Source organism: Olea europaea, chromosome 4, assembly GCF_002742605.1.
Source record: "Olea europaea var. sylvestris chromosome 4, O_europaea_v1, whole genome shotgun sequence".
Classification (NCBI taxonomy): Eukaryota; Viridiplantae; Streptophyta; class Magnoliopsida; order Lamiales; family Oleaceae; genus Olea; species Olea europaea.
This window is the reverse complement of record NC_036240.1, coordinates 9,542,353-9,563,361: the sequence shown is the minus strand read 5'-3', so window position 1 is coordinate 9,563,361 and position 21,009 is coordinate 9,542,353. Positions and strand designations below refer to the sequence as shown.

General features: G+C 34.6%; 1 pseudogene; it reads right to left on the bottom strand.

Annotated features, from left to right (window-relative positions):
• Positions 1-1,107: 1,107 nt before the first annotated feature.
• LOC111393009 lies at positions 1,108-20,764 on the bottom strand (annotated as a pseudogene).
• Between the last annotated feature and the right edge of the window lie 245 nt (positions 20,765-21,009).

The window sequence follows — 21,009 nt, the reverse complement described above, 5'->3', positions numbered from 1 at the left end:
CCTTTTATTTTTGATTTTTAGCGAAAATGGTTACAACTTGTAATATTTTCAAATTATCTTTTTATTTAATGGAAAGAAGAGCAAATTAATAGATAATGAAGGCCTTGAACTTTATTCAATGCGAACTTTACTATGTTTTTATATTATGATAGAGAAATTTAATGTTCAACATTAAACATATCACAAATGTACAACTATTTAGAGAAAAAAACTAAAATTAAAGAAGAACAAAAAAATAATTTACTTCTTAATTTGCAAATTAACGAGTTTGATTAATTTATAACAATATTCCTTTTAAGAATTAGCCCCTGTTTGAGCCACATTTTTACCTCATTAAAATGAAATATATGACCGTTATCCATCACAGCAAGCCACAATTTTTGAATTTCTATCTCTGGTGTAGGGCCCATAACGACTCTATTTCTCATTATAATGTGGCTCAAACAAACTCTTAAAAGGGGAAAAAAAAGAGTAAGAGGTAATATGGTTTAAATATGTTTTAAAACTATTCATAGTGAAGATTACTGATAGTCGTTCTACGTGACATGCACGTGATATATTGTTATTACTAATGCATCAAATAACAATTTGTCACGTGTATGAAATTTGGGGCAATTATCGGTAGTTTTCACTATGAATAGCATGACTCGTTTTAAAAATAATTATAAAAGTAATTTTTATAAAGAAGGGAAAAATGGAAAATACAATTTTGTTTCAAGAGAAAAGGGTGAATATGTAGAAACATAAGAGGTGTTTTTATAATTTTTGAAAAAAATGAGGGGTATCTCTAATATTTTCTCTTATACTCGATGAACCTCAAGCAACATACCTACAATTGTAATTTGACAGAGCAGCAAAAAAATTATTCACAAACAAATGTTACAACTTTGTGCTTTCTACATATTCCAACTCCAATCCGCTCATAGATCTTACAGGGATAAGACATGCCTTTTACCTTTAACTTCAAATTGTGGCACTGCAACAAGTTGAGTGGATTGAGAATCGAATATAGAAAAGCAAATATAATTGATGAACAAAACATTTCACTAGGTTGGCTCTTGCCTGTCTATGGATTCTGCAGCAGTTCGAAAGGTTTGATGAACCAAACATTCCTCGCAGGGTACACACCTGGACGAACGCCACTGGCGCCCGTTCAGCAAAGACACATATAATTCCAATAACCAGTATAAATTGTAATGCTACAGTTAACTGGTAATGTCTATGGAGTTGGATTTGGAGCTAGAGTTGGTGCTCATTTCAACTGTAGGAATTGGTTCTTCTGTGTTTGCTATGTTGCTCAGACATGGTGGATTGGCAGCTCCATAGTAAAAGAAAACAATTTTCTTTGACAACTTATCTACTGTTCTGACCCCTGGACACCATGTAAAAGAAGAATTACAATTTAGATAAGGTAAAAACACCATGTGAATAGCTTTCTGCAATTCATCTCTAATCCTTCCATTCTCATTTAGTCTCAAGAATTGAAATAGTCCCTGTGAATAAAAATGTAAAGGACAAAAAACAATTTACCCTGTGTGGTTTCTTCAACTTTTTGACTTGGAGATCACCGTCCTTGATTCAGAAATTCAAGCATTAGCCCTCTGATTAGGTTCGTTCACGTCTTTACACGGATGATTGAAGGTCTTATATAAACTTTAAGAGAATGGAATCTAGGAACCATAGAATGTAAAAATTAAATAGGTATCCAAATAACAGGAGGCTTTGGTAGTTATCTTACTACAGGATTTGACAAATTCCACCATGGACGTCAAGCATACTGGAAAGCAATATCCAGAAAGTAAAATGCTTTTGACCGAAATGAAAGGTCTATCCTTGTTAAGGTCAAACCAAATCCTTCCACCCAACACCCTCAAATATCTACCTTAACACCGTGTCTTTGAAATTCCCTATTTCGTAGAGATTAAAATCAGATTTTTAGTAGACTTTGATAAAAGTTGATGGAATATGTAGTTGAAAAGTTGTGAATTCTATAAAATTTGTGGTTAAAATTAATTGTTTACTTTGACTTAAATTTTAATTAGATTTTTTAGTGGTACCAAACAGGGAACAAATCTCATATTGTGTTGGCAATCAGCAAAAGGGACTAGCAAAGCTTGAACTGTACACCCAATCTTTTCTTAATGTCATCATTGCATTTACCAGACGTTCACCATAGTGAAATGTGACGACAAACGAACAAGAACAAGATCGAGAAAAGAAAGGTAGAAGAGAGAAGAAAGAGATTAAGACAAAGAGAATATCAATTTATTTCATATCAAAGCCTACGTATTACAATGAACAAACCCTTTTATATAGAGCAAGTTAAAATCAAAAGAAGTTCAAATAAACTACTGATTACGCTCAAAAAATAATGTGGTAGTTGATGCACAGCTTTGGGGTGTCGATTCCACAGGGAGATGGACAAATTGTTTGTACTATTTGACAAACTAGAGTTTTCGTGGTTGGAGAAATTTATCAATTTGAATGAATTTTTAATATCAAAGTGTGAGACTAGTAAAGCACCAAAATTCAGTCTCTCATATTGGGTCAATCAACATCAATCATTCATGCATTCTACTTAAAAAATCTAGGCTTTCTATAACACATTCCCACATTTGTTCATTAAAATAAGATTAAGAAACGTCTATATACATCAAGTATAAGGAAGTAATTAATCCACCAATGACATAAATGGAATTAAAACTCAATAATTATTTTGATCAATTGATAGAAAAAGCATGACTGAATCTATAACCAATCTAATAAAAATTAAATCAATTTCAAAACCAATTCATAAAAGGAGAAACCTAGATTAATTTGCTTCACTTGTAATCATAGAATTTAGACTTCCAAAAACAAGTTCGGCTTGATTTATTGAAACAAGATTAAAAAAAAAAAGACAATATACCTTAGCACAAAACAGTAATCAAATCACGTCAATAAATTATTGAAACAATTTAAACTCAACAAATATTGTAAGCAAACTTCAAAAGTGTAATATAAAGATGAAATCTGAATCCTAGAATTATTTAACAATAAAAATCACATTACATGAATGAAATAAGGCTAAAATCCCAAATCCGAACAAAATCCTTTGTGGCTTCACCAAAGAACTTAGTTCTCCATTGATTTCTTGTGCCCAAGATGGAAAAAAAAAAAAAAAAAAGATAGGAGTGAGGGGTGTGTGTTCTAGTCAACTTAGGGCTTAAAATCGAGTGCCAAATTGTTTCCAAAAGATGTTGAACAGAATAAGGAAACTTGTAGATTTGGCCAAAAATTGTTCTATGCGATTGCTTTCAATATTTTGGTCATAACTTTCTCTCTCGATGTTCAATTAAGACAATTCAAAGTGTGTTGGAAAGATAACACAAAGGGCTACAATTTTTCAAGAAGAGCTAAATTCGAAGGTTTACTAGGTAAAAAGTGGATCTCAATCCCTAGATGAAAATCTGGAAAATCCTTATGTGGTTAGAATTTGATTTGTGAAAATATTATGGTCATATTTAACTTTTTTTGACTTCTAATTGCACCCAATGGACTCCTAGCTTTCTCGAATTATCATTACATCGCCCGTTTCATCTTTAAATTATTTGCAACTTGGACCTTGAACTTTCACTTTTTTTCACTTTAGTCCTTTTTTGATCTTTTTTTTTCTTTTCTAAATTCCACCGTTTTCATCCATTTGCAACTTAAATCAAAATATAAGGATACTTAGCGTGTTTAGGAGTCAATATATCATGCAAATACAAGTATAAATGGATGAAAACATGACAAATTGTGCTATTATCAACTACCTTATCAAAATATTAAAACTAATATAATATAATCTAAATAAACATACTATGATTCCCTTTACTTTTAAAATCCTATCGAAAACCTATTTTTATTCTTATCTTCATTTCCCATCAAAATGTCTAGTGAAGTCACAACTTTTGATTTCCCTTTCCTTCTATAAGCCAAATGTAGCTATCGTTCAAATTGTTATCATTTTTTGTATATTTGTATTTTTTTTGCTCTGAAGTTTGCGTGAGCAACGTCGAGAGAGGGGAAAACAGAAAAGTATACAAGCCTTCTTTGTTTGGTAGCTAAGCTTGAAAGCTCTTAGAGGCTTATTTATATAATCTTATAACAGACAGTTAAAAAGCCACAATTCACACTGTTCACTAATTTCAAATGAAATGTAAAACAGTTCTCACAATAATTAGGGTAATGTGTGGAATGTCATTTCAATTTCAGTAGCCAAACATATGCAATCAAGGGGGTATAAATAGAAGGATTACACCCGCAGCACATCTTGAAAACACTATTTGACCAATTGGAAAGGGACCTGGATCATAAACTCAAGCAGGAATTATATTACCAAAAGAATGAGCTTGTACAAACATAAGCACAAGTCAAAGGATGTGAAGGAAAATCACTACCCACAAAATAGAAATATAGCCATGCTATAGCAACACGTTGAAGGGAAATGTCTTTAGGGTACTCACTAACAGCATGTTTGGCTACGATTTTTTGTTCTAAAAAGAAAAAAGCAAAATTACTTTTTGGCAAGAAAAAATAAGTAACATTTGGTACTCAACACCCAGAATAAATAAATAAATGAGGTTTTTAACATTTAAAAAACGTCAAACAGGTTTCATCATAAAAGGTTACTTAAAAGTAAGTTTTAAGCTTAACTCCAAAACAAGAGTATGACAGTTGTTACGTCTCGTCACACGTGGCCGACCTACAGTAGCCCTTGACCCACTCAAACTGAAGCACATTGCATAGTGGCCGAGACTCTGAAACCAATGAGAAATGCAACGCAGTCAATGCTTCAACTGGGGCTTAGCATCATGAAGTCCAAAGACCATCGGTCAAGGTAGGTGAGTCCGAGGCCCCTATGCCGAAGCTCAAGCCTCCGAAGCACCTTATCATATGACTTTTTCCTTCAAATGACATATAGGATGTTTGTCATAGAGTTTAAGTGTCAAGTCTTTTTAAATAAAGTGATAGCTCTACACAGTTAATAAATGTGTAGCAAGCGAACAAGTCAAAAGTGATACCTATGATTAGATATATGAATTAAGGAGATGAGGCCACGTGAACTCCCATTCGAAGGCCACAATTCAGTTTGTACTACTAAATACTCCCCCATATAACTCCTGTAGGATGGATGCAACTTTCAATATAAAGCACTATACATCATTTTACTCTTTTGCAAATATAATCGAGCTACATAGCATTCAATAATTACAATGAGTAATTATTTTACAATCATTCCATTGATGAATCGTCGGATTTCGAACGTTGTCGTCTCACGCCTTTTAGCCGATCCCACGCCTCTTCTCAGACCTTTCCCGAGCGTTTGTCCGTCTTAGTAAGTTGGACTTGGCTTACGTGCGCATGGGTGGGTCCAGTTTTTGTTGTCCACATGGCCCCAGTCGGAAACGAGGTCAACAGACTAGCGCCGTCTATGGAAAACCACACTATAACCACGAGCAACGGTGTAGTGAAAGCTTGCCAAAAAGGAACATTTAGGTATCCCCTCGAAAAAGGATTTGGTCTTGAACAAAAACAAGAGAAAATCCCATAAGTTGAAAAAAATCGAGGTTGAAACATAGAACAATGAGTTCTGATGAATTTATACCCCTCAGAAGAGTGAGAGAAAATATTGGCGCAACCCCACCAACAGCTACCCCAATAGGTCGTCGTCGACCTCACTACCACCACAGAAGAAGTGTGATGCAAATGGCTGCCCAGTTCACTAGGGAGATAACCACTATGATAGCAAATATGAGGAACATCACGAATTAAAACATGGTCATGCAAGAGCTTCTGATGCAAATGCAGGGCCAGGAAGGTTAACCTATCCCATCCTACGCGCCTCAAGGACAATACCGGATGCAGGGCTAGGGAGGTTACCCTATTGCTCAATTTTGTTGCTTTTTATCTTATATAATGCAATGGTAGTGGCCCAACTTAATCAATGAAGTGGTTTATGCTCATGATCAGTATTTTAAAAAGTGGAAAAAGATAATGTGTAAGTGTGAGATATGAAAAAAGCTTTTTACATGGAGAAGGTATGAAAAAAAGGCAATCAATTTTATTTTTCATTTCGGTTGGGGCCCCAAAAGGCAAGCATTTCTATTTATTCATCCAATTTATTATTTTTTAAGGTTAAATAAATTAACTAAATTAGAAAAATATTAACTAATGGTCTCTTGAAAATAATTAGATTATGGAATAATATTAATGATCTCAAAATAAGAATAAAAATATCGAAATACCTTATTACATCTAAGCTTCGATTAAACATGACTGAACTCGTAAGTTTTGAAGTTTTATTGCCTTGTTACTCATATATTTTAAAACTCTACTTATAACCTTTTTGATAAAATAATCCAAATCTAATTAAACGAATAACAAATGTAATTAAGGAATTAGTTATAAACTACCGATTACAATAGTTTATATAGATGAACTCAAGCGTGTAGTTAAGCTTAATTTAAAAGTCCAATATTAAATTCTCATGCATTTAATTGAATTTGAAAATAAAATTTAAATTAATTCATATGGTAAGTGGAGGGGCGAACTTATTAGTCATGTGAGAAATAATATGGTAAGTTCCAAAATAAAATTTGAATTATTTTCCAACAACAGTTAAAAGGGTACCGAAAATGATTCACAATTTATTTCCTTTCTGTGTACTTTCATTTCTTCTCAGGGTTTAATTTACAAATTATTTCTGCTTCTACATAAGCAGTATCCTCTCTTCTCTTGCTCTCCTAACAATTTCATATTTTTCTAAATCGGTTTTCATATTATTTACCATCAATTGCAATTTTGCCCATCCCACTACGTTATAAATTTCAAACTCATATCCATTTAAAATGATCTTACCATTACAATCATAGCTTATTTCTCTAATTTTTTCGAGTTTCACCATTATTTTTGTGTACTTTCTTCACAGATAATCGTAGATTATTTTTAGTTCTAAACATCTATTACTTTCTAAGCAATCAGTTCCAAAAATCCATGTAAAAATGTCCGTACAGGTTGAATACAGATTGGGATTTAAACAACAGTGTTATCCTAAACTAGTGCAATGAGTTAAACCTCCATTGGGTTGTCTGAAACTCAATACTAATGGTTGTTTCAGAGGTTCATTAGCCGTCCACGGAGGAGTTTTGAGAAACGCAAATGTGGATGTCATGTTCGCATTTCATGAGTTTTATGATAAAAGTTTTTCAAACATTTTAGAGGCAGAACTTTGTACATTCTTGACAGGTCTGAAACTTTTTTTTGAGATAGGTTATCTTTTCAAGTTCAACATATGGGCAGAACTCGACTCTTAATTGGTGCACGATACGTGGAGGGTCGTACTGATAAATCATTGTTTGTTGAATTTCTTCATATTTTGGACGAGATTAAATTTTTGTGTCATCGATTTCAAGTCGATCTTACCCACATTTATAGAGAAGGAAATGGCGCAACGGACCACATGGTTTCACAAGGTTTCTACACTACGTTATACATTCCAAACTTATATCCATTTAAAACGACCCTACCATTACAATCATAGCTTATTTCTCTAATTTTCTCGAGTTTCACCATTATTTCCGTGTATTGGCTTCGCAGATAATCATAGATTATTTCTAGTTCTAAACATCTATTACTTTCTTAACAATCAATTCCAAAAATTCATATAAAAATGTCCCTACAAGTTGAATATGGAATGGGATTTAAACAACAGCATCGTCCTAAACTAATGCAGTAGGTTAAACCACTATTGGGTTGTCTAAAACTTAATACTGATGGTTGTTTCAGAGGTTTATTAGCTGCCGACGGAGGAGTTTTGAAGAATGCAATTGAGGATGTCGTTTTCGCATTTCACGAGTTTTATGATGAAAGTTGTTCGAATATTCTGGAGGCAGAACTTCGCACACTCTTGACAGGTCAGAAACTTTGTTTCGAGAATGGTAATCTTTTCAAGTTCAACATATGGGCAGAACTCGACTTTATAGTTGGTGCACGATGATTGGAGGGTCGTACTGATAAATCATTATCCGTTGAATCTCTTCATATTTTGGACGAGATTAAATTTGTGTCATCGATTTCAAGTTGGTTTTATCAACATTTATCGAGAAGGAAATGGCGCGGCGGACCACATGGCTTTACAAGGTTTCTACACTACATTATACATTCCAAACTCATATTCATTTAAAATGACCTTACCGTTATAATCATAGCTAATTTATCTAGTTTTCCAATATTTCCTTACACTGGCTTTGCAGATAATCATTGATTATTTCTGGTTCTAAACATCTATTACTTTCTTAGCAATCAATTTCAAAAATCCATGTAAAAATATCCTTACAGGTCAAATACAAATTATGATTTAAATAACAACGTCATCCTAAACTAGTGCAACGGTTTAAACCACCATTGGGATGTCTGAAACTTAACATTGATGGTTGTTTCAGAGGTTCATTAGCCGTCGACGGAGGAGTTTTGAGGAACGCAAATGGGGATGTCGTGTTCGCATTTCAGGAGTTTAATGATGAAAGTTGTTTGAACATTTTAGAGGTAGAACTTCACGCACTCTTGACAGGTCTAAAACTTTGTTTTAAGAATGGTTATCCTTTCAAGTTCAACATATGGGCAGAACTCGACTCTTAGTTGGTGCACGATGCGTGGAGGGTCGTATTTATAAATCATGAGGATCGTATTTATAAATCATTGTCCATTGAATTTCTTCATATTATGGACGGGATTAAATTTGTGTCATCGATTTCAAGTCGGTCTTATCCATATTTATCTATAAGGAAATGGAGTGGCGAATCACAAGGCTTCACAAGGTTTCTACACTACATTATACATTTCAAATTCATATCCGTTTAAAATGACCTTACTATTATAACCATAACTTATTTTCTCTAGTTTTCCAATATTTCCCTACACTAGCATTGTAGATAATCATAGATTATTTTTGGTTCTAAACATCTATTGCTTTCTTATGAATCAGTTCCAAAAATCCATGTAAAAATGTTCCTATAGGTCAAATACGATTTGGGATTTAAACAACAACGTCGTCCTAAACTAGTGTAATGGTTTAAACCAATGGGTTGTCTGAAACTTAACACTGATGGTTGTTTCAAAGGTTCTTTAGTCGTCGACGGAGGGATTTTGAGAAATGCAGGATTTTGAGAAATGCAAATGGGAATGTCGTGTTAGCATTTCACGAGTTTTATGATGAAAGTTTTTTGAATATTTTAGAGGCAGAACTTCACGCATTCTTAACAGGTCTGAAACTTTGTTTTGAGAACGGTTATCTTTTCAAGTTCAACACACGGGCAGAACTCGACTCTTAGTTGGTGCACGATACGTGGAGGGTCGTACTGATAAATTATTGTTCGTTGAATTTCTTCATATTTTAGACAAGATTAAATTTTTTGTGTCATTGATTTCATGTCGGTCTTACCGACATTAATCAAAAAGGCACGGCGAACCACATGGCTTTATAAGGTTTCTACACTACGTTATACATTTCAGACTCATAACCATTTAAAATGACATTACCATTACAATCATAGCTTATTTCTCTAATTTTCTCAAGTTTCACCATTATTTCCCTGTACTGGCTTTGCAGAAAATCGTAGATTATTTCTAGTTCTAAACATCTATTACTTTCTTAGCAATCAGTTCCAAAAATTCATGTAAAAATGTCCCTACAAGTTGAATACGGATTGGGATTTAAACAACAGCATCGTCCTAAACTAATGCAATATGTTAAACCACTATTTGGTTGTCTGAAACTTAACATTGATGGTTGTTTCAGAGGTTCATTAGCCGTCGACGGAGGAGTTTTGACGAATGCAAATGAGGATGTCGTCTTCGCATTTCACGAGTTTTATGATAAAAGTTGTTCAAACATTCTAGAGACAGAACTTTGCACACTCTTGACAGGTCTCAAACTTTGTTTTGAGAATGATAATCTCTTTAAGTTTAACATATGGGCAGAACTCGACTTTATAGTTGGTGCACGATGCGTGGAGAGTCGAACTGATAAATCATTGTCCGTTGAATCTCTTCATATTTTGGACGAGATTAAATTTTTGTGTCATCGATTTCAAGTCGGTCTTACCCACATTTATCGAGAAGGAAATGACACGATGGACCATATGCCTTTACAAGGTTTCTACACTACGTTATACATTCCAAACTCATATTCATTTAAAATGACCTTACTGTTATAATCATAGCTAATTTATCTAGTTTTCCAATATTTTCCTACACTGGTTTGTAGATAATCATAGATTATTTATGGTTTTAAACATCTATTGCTTTCTTAGCAATCAATTTCAAAAATTCATATAAAAATATCCTTACAGGTCGAATACGAATTGTGATTTAAACAACAACGTCGTCCTAAACTAGTGCAATGATTTAAACCACCATAACACTGATCGTTGTTTCAGAAGTTCATTAGCCGCCGATGGAGGAGTTTTGAGGGACGCAAATGGGGATGTCATGTTCGCATTTTACGAGTTTTATGATGAAAGTTGTTCGAACATTTTAGAGTTAGAACTTCACGCACTCTTGAAAGATCTGAAACTTTATTTTGAGAATGGTTATCTTTTCAAATTCAACATATGGGCAGAACTCGACTTTTAGTTGCTGCACGATGCGTGGAGGGTCGTACTGATAAATCATTGTCCGTTGAATTTCTTCATATTACGGACGAGATTAAATTTGTGTCATCGATTTCAAGTCTGTCTTACCCACATTTATCTATAAGGAAATGGAGTGGCGTATCACAAGGCTTCACAAGGTTTCTACACTACATTATACATTCCAAATTCATATCCATTTAAAATGACCTTATCGTTATAACCATAGCTTATTTCCCTAGTTTTCCAATATTTCCCTACACTGGCATCGTAGATAATCATAGATTATTTTTGGTTCTAAAAATCTATTGCTTTCTTATGAATCAGTTCCAAAAATCCATGTAGAAATGTCCCTACTGGTCGAATACGGATTGTGATTTAAACAACAGCGTCGTCCTAAACTAGTGCAATTGTTTAAACCACCATTGGGTTGCCTGAAACTTAACACTGATGATTGTTTTAGAGGTTCATTAGCCGTTGACGAAGGAGTTTTGAGGAATGCAAATGGGAATGTCGTGTTCGCATTTCACAAGTTTTATAATGAAAGTTTTTTGAACATTTTAGAGACAAGACTTCACACACTCTTGACAAATCTGAAACTTTGTTTTGAGAATGGTTATCTTTTCAAGTTCAACATATCGGTAGAACTCGACTCTTAGTTGGTGCACGATGCATGGAGAGTCATACTGATAAATCGTTGTTCGTTGAATTTCTTCATATTTTGGACGAGATTAAATTTTTGTGTCATCGACTTCAAGTCGGTCTTATCCACATTTATCGAAAAGGAAATGGCGGGCGGACCTCATGGCTTCACAACGTTTCTGCACTATGTTATACACTCCAAACTCATATCCATTTAAAATGACCTTACCGTTATAATCATAGCTTATTTCTCTAATTTTCCAATATTTTCTAGGACTGGCTTAGCAGATAATCATAGATTATTTTTGGTTCTAAATATCTGTTGCTTTCTTAGTAATCAATTCCACAAATCCATGTAAAAATGTCCCTACAGTTTGAATACAGATTTTGATTTAAACAATAGCGTCATCCTAAACTAGTGCAATGAGTTAAACCTCCATTGGTTTGTCTGAAACTTAATACTGATGGTTGTTTCAGAGGTTCATTAGCCGCCGACGGAGGAGTTTTAAGGAACACAAATGGGGATGTCGTATTCGCATTTCATGAATTTTATGATAAAAGATTTTCAACAAATAAAACTGAAGGAAATTTTGATATAAAATTTCTAAATTAAAAATGTCAAATTTCAGAAAGATTTTCTTGTTCCCTTAAAGATTCAGGTTTTGATTCTTCAGTGTCAGATTTTATGGTCATAACATTTTCATTATTTCCAATATTAATTTTTCTTGCAATATTTTCAATTTTTTGTAATTCTGAATCTTCGAATGAAAGAAGAACATTTAAGAGTCCTAGAACATTGCTAGTCTCATAAATATTTTCAAGATTTTTTTTCTAAATTTTAACATTCTTAATTTAGAAATTTTATATCAAAATTTCCTTCATTTTTATGATAAAAGTTTTTTCAAACATTTTAGAGGCAGAAATTTCCGCACTCTTGACAGATCTGAAACACTGTTTTGAGATATGTTATCTTTTCAAGTTCAATATATGGGCAGAACTCGACTCTTAGTTGGTACACGATATGTGAAGGGTCGTACTGATAAATCATTGTTCGTTGAATTTCTTCATATTTTGGACGAGATTAAATTTTTTTATCATCGATTTCAAGTCGGTCTTACCCACATTTATCGAGAAGGCATGGCGAACCACATGGCTTCACAAGGTTTCTACACTACGTTATACATTCCAAACTCATATCCATTTAAAATGACCTTACTATTACAATCATAGCTTATTTCTCTAATTTTCTCGAGTTTCACCATTATTTCCTTGTACTGGCTTCGTAGATAATCATAGATTATTTATAGTTCTAAACATCTATTACTTTCTTAGTAATCAGTTCCAAAAATTCATGTAAAAATGTCCTTACAAATTGAATACGGATTAGGATTTAAACAACAACATCGTCCTAAACTAATGCAATAAGTTAAACCGCTATTGGGTTGTCTGAAACTTAACACTGATGGTTGTTTCAGAGGTTCATTAGCCACCGACGGAGGAGTTTTGAAGAACGCAAATGGGGATATCGTCTTCGCATTTCATGAGTTTTATGATGAAAGTTGTTCGAATATTCTGGAGGCAGAACTTCGTGCACTCTTAACAGGTTTGAAATTCTGTTTCGGGAATGGTAATCATTTCAAGTTCAACATATGGGCAGAACTCGACTTTATAGTTTGTGCATGATACGTGGAGGGTCATATTGATAAGTCATTGTCCATTGAATCTCTTCATATTTTGGACGAGATTAAATTTTTGTGTCATCATTTTCAAGTCGGTCTTACCCACATTTATTGAGAAGGAAATGGCGTGGTGGATCACATGGCTTTACAAGGTTTTTACACTACGTTATACATTCCAAACTCATATTCATTTAAAATGACCTTACCGTTATAATCATAGCTAATTTATCTAGTTTTCCAATATTTCCCTACACTGGCTTCGCAGATGATCATAGATTATTTCTGGTTCTAAACATTTATTGCTTTCTTAGCAATCAATATCAAAAATCCATGTAAAAATATCCTTACAGGTTGAATATGAATTGTGATTTAAACAACAATGTCGTCTTAAACTAGTGCAATGGTTCAAATTACCATTGGGATGTCTGAAACTTAGCACTGATGGTTGTTTCAGAGGTTCATTAGCCGCCGACGGAGGAGTTTTGAGGAAAGCAAATGGGGATGTCGTGTTTGCATTTCACAAGTTTTATGATGAAAGTTGTTTGAACATTTTAGAGGTAGAACTTCACGCACTCTTGACAAGTCTAAAACTTTGTTTTAAGAATAGTTATCATTTCAAGTTCAGCATATGGGCAGAACTCGACTCTTAGTTGGTGCACAATGCGTGGAAGGTCGTACTGATAAATCATTGTCCTTTGCATTTCTTCATATTATGGACGAGATTAAATTTGTGTCATCGATTTCAAGTCAGTCTTACCCACATATATCTATTAGGAAATGGAGTGGCGAATCACATGGCTTCATAAGGTTTCTGCATTACATTATACATTTCAAATTCATATCCATTTAAAATGACCTTACTATTATAACCATAGCTTATTTCTCTAGTTTTCCAGTATTTCCCTACACTAGCATCGTAGATAATCATATATTATTTTTGGTTCTAAACATCTATTGCTTTCTTATAAATCAGTTCCAAAAATCCATGTAGAAATATCCCTACAGGTGGAATACGGATTGGGATTTAAACAACAGCGTTGTCCTAAACTAGTGCAATGATTTAAACCACCATTGGGTTGTCTGAAACTTAATACTGATGGTTGTTTCAGAGGTTCATTAGCTGTCGACGGAGGAGTTTTGAGGAACGCAAATGGGGATGTCGTGTTCACATTTCACGAGTTTTATGATGAAAGTTTTTAGAACATTTTAGAGGTAGAACTTCATGCACTATTGACAGGTCTGAAACTTTGTTTTTAGAATGGTTATCTTTTCAAGTTCAACATATGGGCAGAACTCGACTCTTAGTTGGTGCACGATGCATGGAGGGTCATACTGATAAATCGTTGTTCGTTGAATTTCTTCATATTTTGGACGAGATTAAATTTTTGTGTCATCGACTTCAAGTCGGTCTTACCCACATTTATCGAAAAGGAAATGGCGCGATGAACCTCATGGCTTCACAAGATTTCTGCATTACGTTATACATTCCAAACTCATATCCATTTAAAATTTCCTTAGCATTATAATCATAGTTTATTTCTCTAGTTTTCCAATATTTTCCAGGACTGGTTCCGCAGATAATCATAGATCATTTCTGGTTCTAAATATCTATTGCTTTCTTAGTAATCAATTCCAAAAATCCATGTAAAAATGTCCCTACATGTTGAATACAGATTGGGATTTAAACAAAAACATCGTCCTAAACTAGTGCAATGAGTTAAACCTCCATTGGGTTGTCTGAAACTCAATACTGATGGTTGTTTCAGAGGTTCATTAGCCACCGACAGAGGAGTTTTGAGGAACTCAAATGGGGATGTTGTGTTCGCATTTCATGAGTTTTATGATAAAAGTTTTTCAATCATTTTTTAGGCAGAACTTCGCGCACTCTTGACAGGTTTAAAACTTTGGTTTGTGATAGGTTATCTTTTCAAGTTCAACATATGGGCAGAACTCGACTCTTAGTTGGTACACGATATGTGGAGGGTCGTACTGATAAATCATTGTTTGTTGAATTTCTTCATATTTTGGACGAGATTAAACTTTTGTGTCATCGATTTCAAGTCGGTCTTACCCACATTTATCGAGAAGGAAATGGTGCGGCGGACCACATGGCTTCACAAGGTTTCTACACTGCGTTATACATTCCAAACTTGTATCCATTTAAAATGACCTTACCATTATAATCATAGCTTATTTCTCTAGTTTTTCAATAATTTCTAGGACTAGCTTCACAGATAATTATAGATTATTTCTGATTCTAAACATCTATTGCTTTCTTAGTAATCAATTCCAAAAATCCAAGTAAAAATGTCCCTGTTGGTTGAATATAGATTGGGATTTAAACAATAGCGTCGTTCTAAACTAGTGCAATGAGTTAAACCTCCATTGGGTTGTCTGAAACTCAACACTGATGGTTGTTTCAGAGGTTCATTAGACGTTGACGGAGGAATTTTGAGGAATGCAAATGGGAATGTCGTGTTCGTATTTCACGAGTTTTATGATAAAAGTTTTTTGAACATTTTAGAGGCAGAACTTCGAGCACTCTTAAGAGGTCTGAAACTTTATTTTGAGAATGGTTATCTTTTGAAGTTCAACATATGGGCAGAACTTGACTCTATAGTTGGTGCACGATGCATGGATGGTCGTACTGATAAATCATTGTCCGTTGAATTTCTTCATATTTTGGACGAGATTAAATTTTTGTGTCATCAATTTCAAGTCGGTCTTACCCACATTTATCGAGAAGGAAATGACGCTTCGGACCACATGACTTCACAAGGTTTTTACACTAAAGAATACAAAGTTTTGGGACCAAGAGAACTCGACAAACTATTCTCGCAATTGTCCTTCGTGATCGTTTAATTTTTTTATAAATTGAACACTGAAATCTTTTGATTCTTATGTCACAAGTCTGAGAAAGTTCAACTATCTTGTTATTTGTATTTTGTATTGTTACATCTCGTTCCACATGGCTTCATGTGATTGACCCACTGTAGCCCTTGGCCCACTCAAGTCAAAGCACATTGCATGATGGCCGAGACTCTGAAACCAATAAGGAATGTAATGTAGTCAATGCTACAATAGAGGCTCAGCATCATGATGAAGTCCAAAGACCATCGACCCAGGTGGGTGAGACTGAGGCCCCTATGTCGAAGCTCAAGCCTCCGAAGCACCTTATCATATCATTTCTTCCAAGAGATCTATTTTTACACAAGTATCTTCTTCGTATGACTGATGAAACGTTTATCATAGAGTTTAAGTGTCAAATTTTGTGAAATCAAGTGGGGGCTCTGCACAGTTAATAAATGCATAGTAGGCTAACAAGTCAAAAGTGACGTCTAGAATTAGATATGTGAATTAAGGAGATGAGGCCACGTGAACTCTCATCCGAGGGCTACAATTTAGTTTGTACTACTATAAATACTCCTCCATATAACTCCTGTAGGATGGATGCAACTTTGAATACAAAGCACAACATCATTTTACTCTCTTACAAATATAACCGAATTTATATAGCATTCAATAACTACGATTAGTAATTATTTTACAATTGTTCCACTAATGAATCATCAGATTTCGAACGTTGTCATCTCGCACCTTTGAGCAACTTCCACGTCCCTTCTTAGACCTTTCCAGAGCATTTGTCTGTCTTAACGTGTTGGACTTGGCTTACATGTGCGAGGGTGGGTCGGTATCTGTTGTCCACATGGCCCAACCAAAAACGAGGTCAACGAAATGACGTCGTCTGTGGGAAAACCACACAATAACCACGAGCAACCATGTGGTTAAAGCTTGCTGAAAGTGAACATTTGGGTATCCCCCTCGGAAAAGGATTTGATCTTGAAAAGGAACAAGAGCCCCTATAAATTTGAAAATTGAGGTTGAAACATTGAAAAACGAGTTCTGATAAAGATGTAACCCTAGGAGGGTGAGAGAAAATGCGTGTGCAACCGTACCAATAGTTGCCCAGCAAGTCGTCGTCGACCTTACCACCACCACAGAAGAGGATAGATGTGAATGGCTGTCTAGCTCACTAGGGAGATAGCCACTATGGCAGCAAATATGAGGAGCATCACGAATCAAAATATGGCCATGCAAGAGCTTCTAATGCAAATGCAGGGCCAAGGAGGTTATCCTATTGCTCAATTTTGTTACTTTTTATCCTATATAATGCAATGGTAGTGACGCAACTCAATCAATTAAGTGGTTTATGCTCATGACCAGTATTTTAAAAAGTGGGAAAAGACAATGTGTAGGTGTGAGATATGAAAACAGCCTTTTATATGGAGAATGTATGAAAAAAAGGCGATTAATTCTATTTTTCATTTCGGTTTGGGCCCCCAAAAGGCAGGCGTTTCTATTTATTTGTCTAATTTATTATTTTTTTTAAGGTCAAATAAATTAACTAAATTAGAAAAATATTAACTAATGGTCTCTTTAAAATAATTTGATTATGGAATAATATTAATGATTTGAAAATAAGAATAAAAATATTGAAATACCATATTACATCTAAGCTTCAACGGGATAATCCTTTGTTCCATAGCCCTGGGGCTATTTACAACTAGCCAATTAAGAATTCTCAGATGTACTAAACACGACTGAACTCGTAAGGCTTGAGGTTTTATCGCCTTGTTACTCATGTATTTTAAAACTTTGCTTATGACACTTTGGTAAAATAATCGAGATCAAAATTATCAAAACCTAATTAAACGAATAACGTATGAAATCAAGGAATTGGAATATTGGATATAAATAACCAATTACAATAGTTTATATAAATGAACTCAAGCGTGTAGTTAAGCTTAATTTAAAAGTCAAATATTAAATTCTCATGCATTTAATTGAATTTGAAAGTAAAAATTAAATTAAACAATATGGTTAGTGGAGGGGCGAACTTATCAGTCACGTGAGAAATCATATAGTAAGTTTCCAAATAAAATTTGAATTATTTTCCAACAACGGTTAAAAGGGTATGAAAATAATTCACAATTTATTTTCTTTTTGCGTACTTTCCTTTTCTTCTCAGGCATTAATTCACAAATTATTCCTACTTCTACATAAGGCAATATCCCTCCTTCTCCTTTTCTCTCAACAATTTCATATTTTCCTAAATCGGTTTTCATATTACAAGAATTTACCATCAACTAAGATTTTGCCCATCCCACTAAGTTATAAATTTCAAACCCATATCCATTTAAAATTATCTTATTGTTATAATCAAAGCTTATTTCTCTGGTTTCCCCGGGTTTCACCACTATTTCCCTGTAGTGGCTTCGAAGATAATCATAGATTATTTATGATTTTCAACGTCTATTACTTTCTTAGCAATCAGATCCAAAAATCCACGTAAAAATGTCCCTACATGTAGAATACGGATTGGGATTTAAACAACAATATCGTCCTAAACTAGTGCAATGGGTTAAACCTCCATTGGGTTGTCTGAAACTCAACATTGATGGTTGTTTCAAAGGTTCATTAGCCACCGACGGAGGAGTTTTGAGGAATGCAAATGGGGATGTCGTGTTCGCATTTCATGAGTTTTATGATGAAAGTTGTTCGAACATTCTGGAGGCAGAACTTCGCGCTCTCTTAATAGGTCTGAAACTTTGTTTTGAGAATGGTTATCTTTTCAAGTTCAACATATGGGTAGAACTCGACTCTATAGTTGGTGTACAATGCATGGAGGGTCTTACTGATAAATCATCGTCCGTTGAATTTCTTCATATTTTGGACGAGATTAAATTTTTGTATCATTGATTTCAAGTCGGTCTAACCCACATTTATTGACAAGAAAATGGCGCGACGAACCACATGGCTTCACAAAGTTTCTACACTACGTTATAAATTCCAAACTCATATCCATTTAAAATGATCTTACCATTATAATCATAGCTTATTTATCTAGTTTTTCAATATTTTCCTGCACTGGCTTTGCAGATAATCATAGATTATTTATGGTTCTAAACACTATTGCTTTCTTAGTAATCAGTTCCAAAAATCCATGTTAAAATGTAACTACAGGTTGAATACAGATTGGGATTTAAACAACAGCGTCATCCTAAACTAGTGCAATGAGTTAAACCTCCATTAGGTTATCTGAAACTCAACACTGATGGTTGTTTCAGAGGTTCATTAGACGTCGACGGAGGAGTTTTGAGGAATTCGAATGGGGATGCCGTGTTTGCACATCACGAGTTTTATGATGAAAGTTGTTCAAACATTTTAGAGGCAAAACTTCACGCACTCTTGCCAGGTCTGAAACTTTGTTTTGAAAATGGTTATCTTTTCAAATTCAACACATGGGCAGAATTTGACTCTATAGTTGGTGCACGATGCGTGGATGGTCGTACTGATAAATCATTGTCCGTTGAATTTCTTCATATTTTGGACGAGATTAAATTTTTGTATCGTCGATTTCAAGTTGGTCTTATCTAAAATTATCGAGAAGGAAATGGCACGATGGGCAACATGGCTTCACAAGGTTTCTACACTAAAGAATACAAAGTTTTGGGACCAAGAGAACCCGACAAACTCATTCTCGCAATTGTCCTTCGTGACCGTTTTAATTTTTTATATGTTGGATAGTAAAATCTTTTTATCCTTATGTAATAAGTTTGAGAAAGTTCAATTGTCTTGTTGTTTGTATTTTGTATCGTTACGTCTCGTTACACATGGCTGCACATGGTCGACTTGGCCCACTCAAGCCGAAGCACATTACATAGGAGCTGAGGCCTTAAAACCAACAAGGAACACAACATAGTCAATGCTTCAATCGAGGCTCAGTGTCATGAAGTCCGAGGACCATCGACCGAGGTGTGTGAGTCCGAGGCCCTTATGCTCAAACCTTCAAAGCACCTTATCATATCACTTCTTTCAAGAGATCTGTATTTGCACAAGTATTTTCTTTGAATGATTGATAGAACGTTTATCATAGAGTTTAAATGTCAACTCTTGTCAAATCAAGTGGCAGCTCTGCACAGTTAATAAATGCATAGCAGGCTAGAAAGTCAAAAGCGATGCCTAGGATTAGATATATGAATTAAAGAGATGAAGCCACATGGACTCCCATCCGAGGACCACAATTCAGTTTATACTACTATAAATTCTCCTCCATATAACTCTTGTAGGATGGATGCAGCTGTCAATACAAAACACTACATATCATTTTACTCTCTTGCAAATAAAACCGAGTTAACATAGCTTTCAAAAACTACAATTAGTTTTGTTCCAGTAATGAATCACTGGATTCCGAATGTTGTTGTCTCGCGCTTTTGAGCCACTCCCATGCCCCTTCTTAGACCTTTCTAGACCGTTTGTCCTTCTTAGCGTGTTAGACTTGGCTTACATGGCTACAATTGGAAATGAGGTCAACAACAGCAAATACCAACTTGAATAAAATAAAATAATTATGAAAACAGATTTGAGGGAAATGATAGCTTTAGAGCTAACCTTTTGCAGCGATTGTGCACAAGAAGCACTAAAGGACTGATATCCATTAAACACAGCCTCTTTTCACTCTGCAGAGGTGATATCTTTGATCGGATGAATATAATCATCATCTTGCCACACTATTTCATTTTCACAATCATAATCCTCGTCATTATCCTTTTTGACATTCTTTATGGTGATCTTTATGAAGAACTGATCCAAGTTGAAACCCCGCCCATCAGCATTCTCAAGTCAATCTGGACCGTCTTCCTCAACCAAAAGGGGATATTCAGACAAAAGCTTTATCATCTTTTTCCTTTTCTCCACAAGGTCAATCTCTTTATCAAACATCAGAAACATTACCCATGTTAAGGGATATAATCTCACATCTAATAAAGAAAAAAAACATAGACCAACTTATAAGTTCTTTGGACACTTTTCTTAACAATGTTGGCCTTTTAAGATGGACTTTAAAACTTAATCATGTTTGTAGATTAAAAAAGGCCATCTATGGACTCAAACAAGTTCCACGGGCTTGGTACACAGTACTCAAAAATGCCATTCTTCAGCTAGGCTTTCACAACTCCAAAGCAGATCCCTTTCTC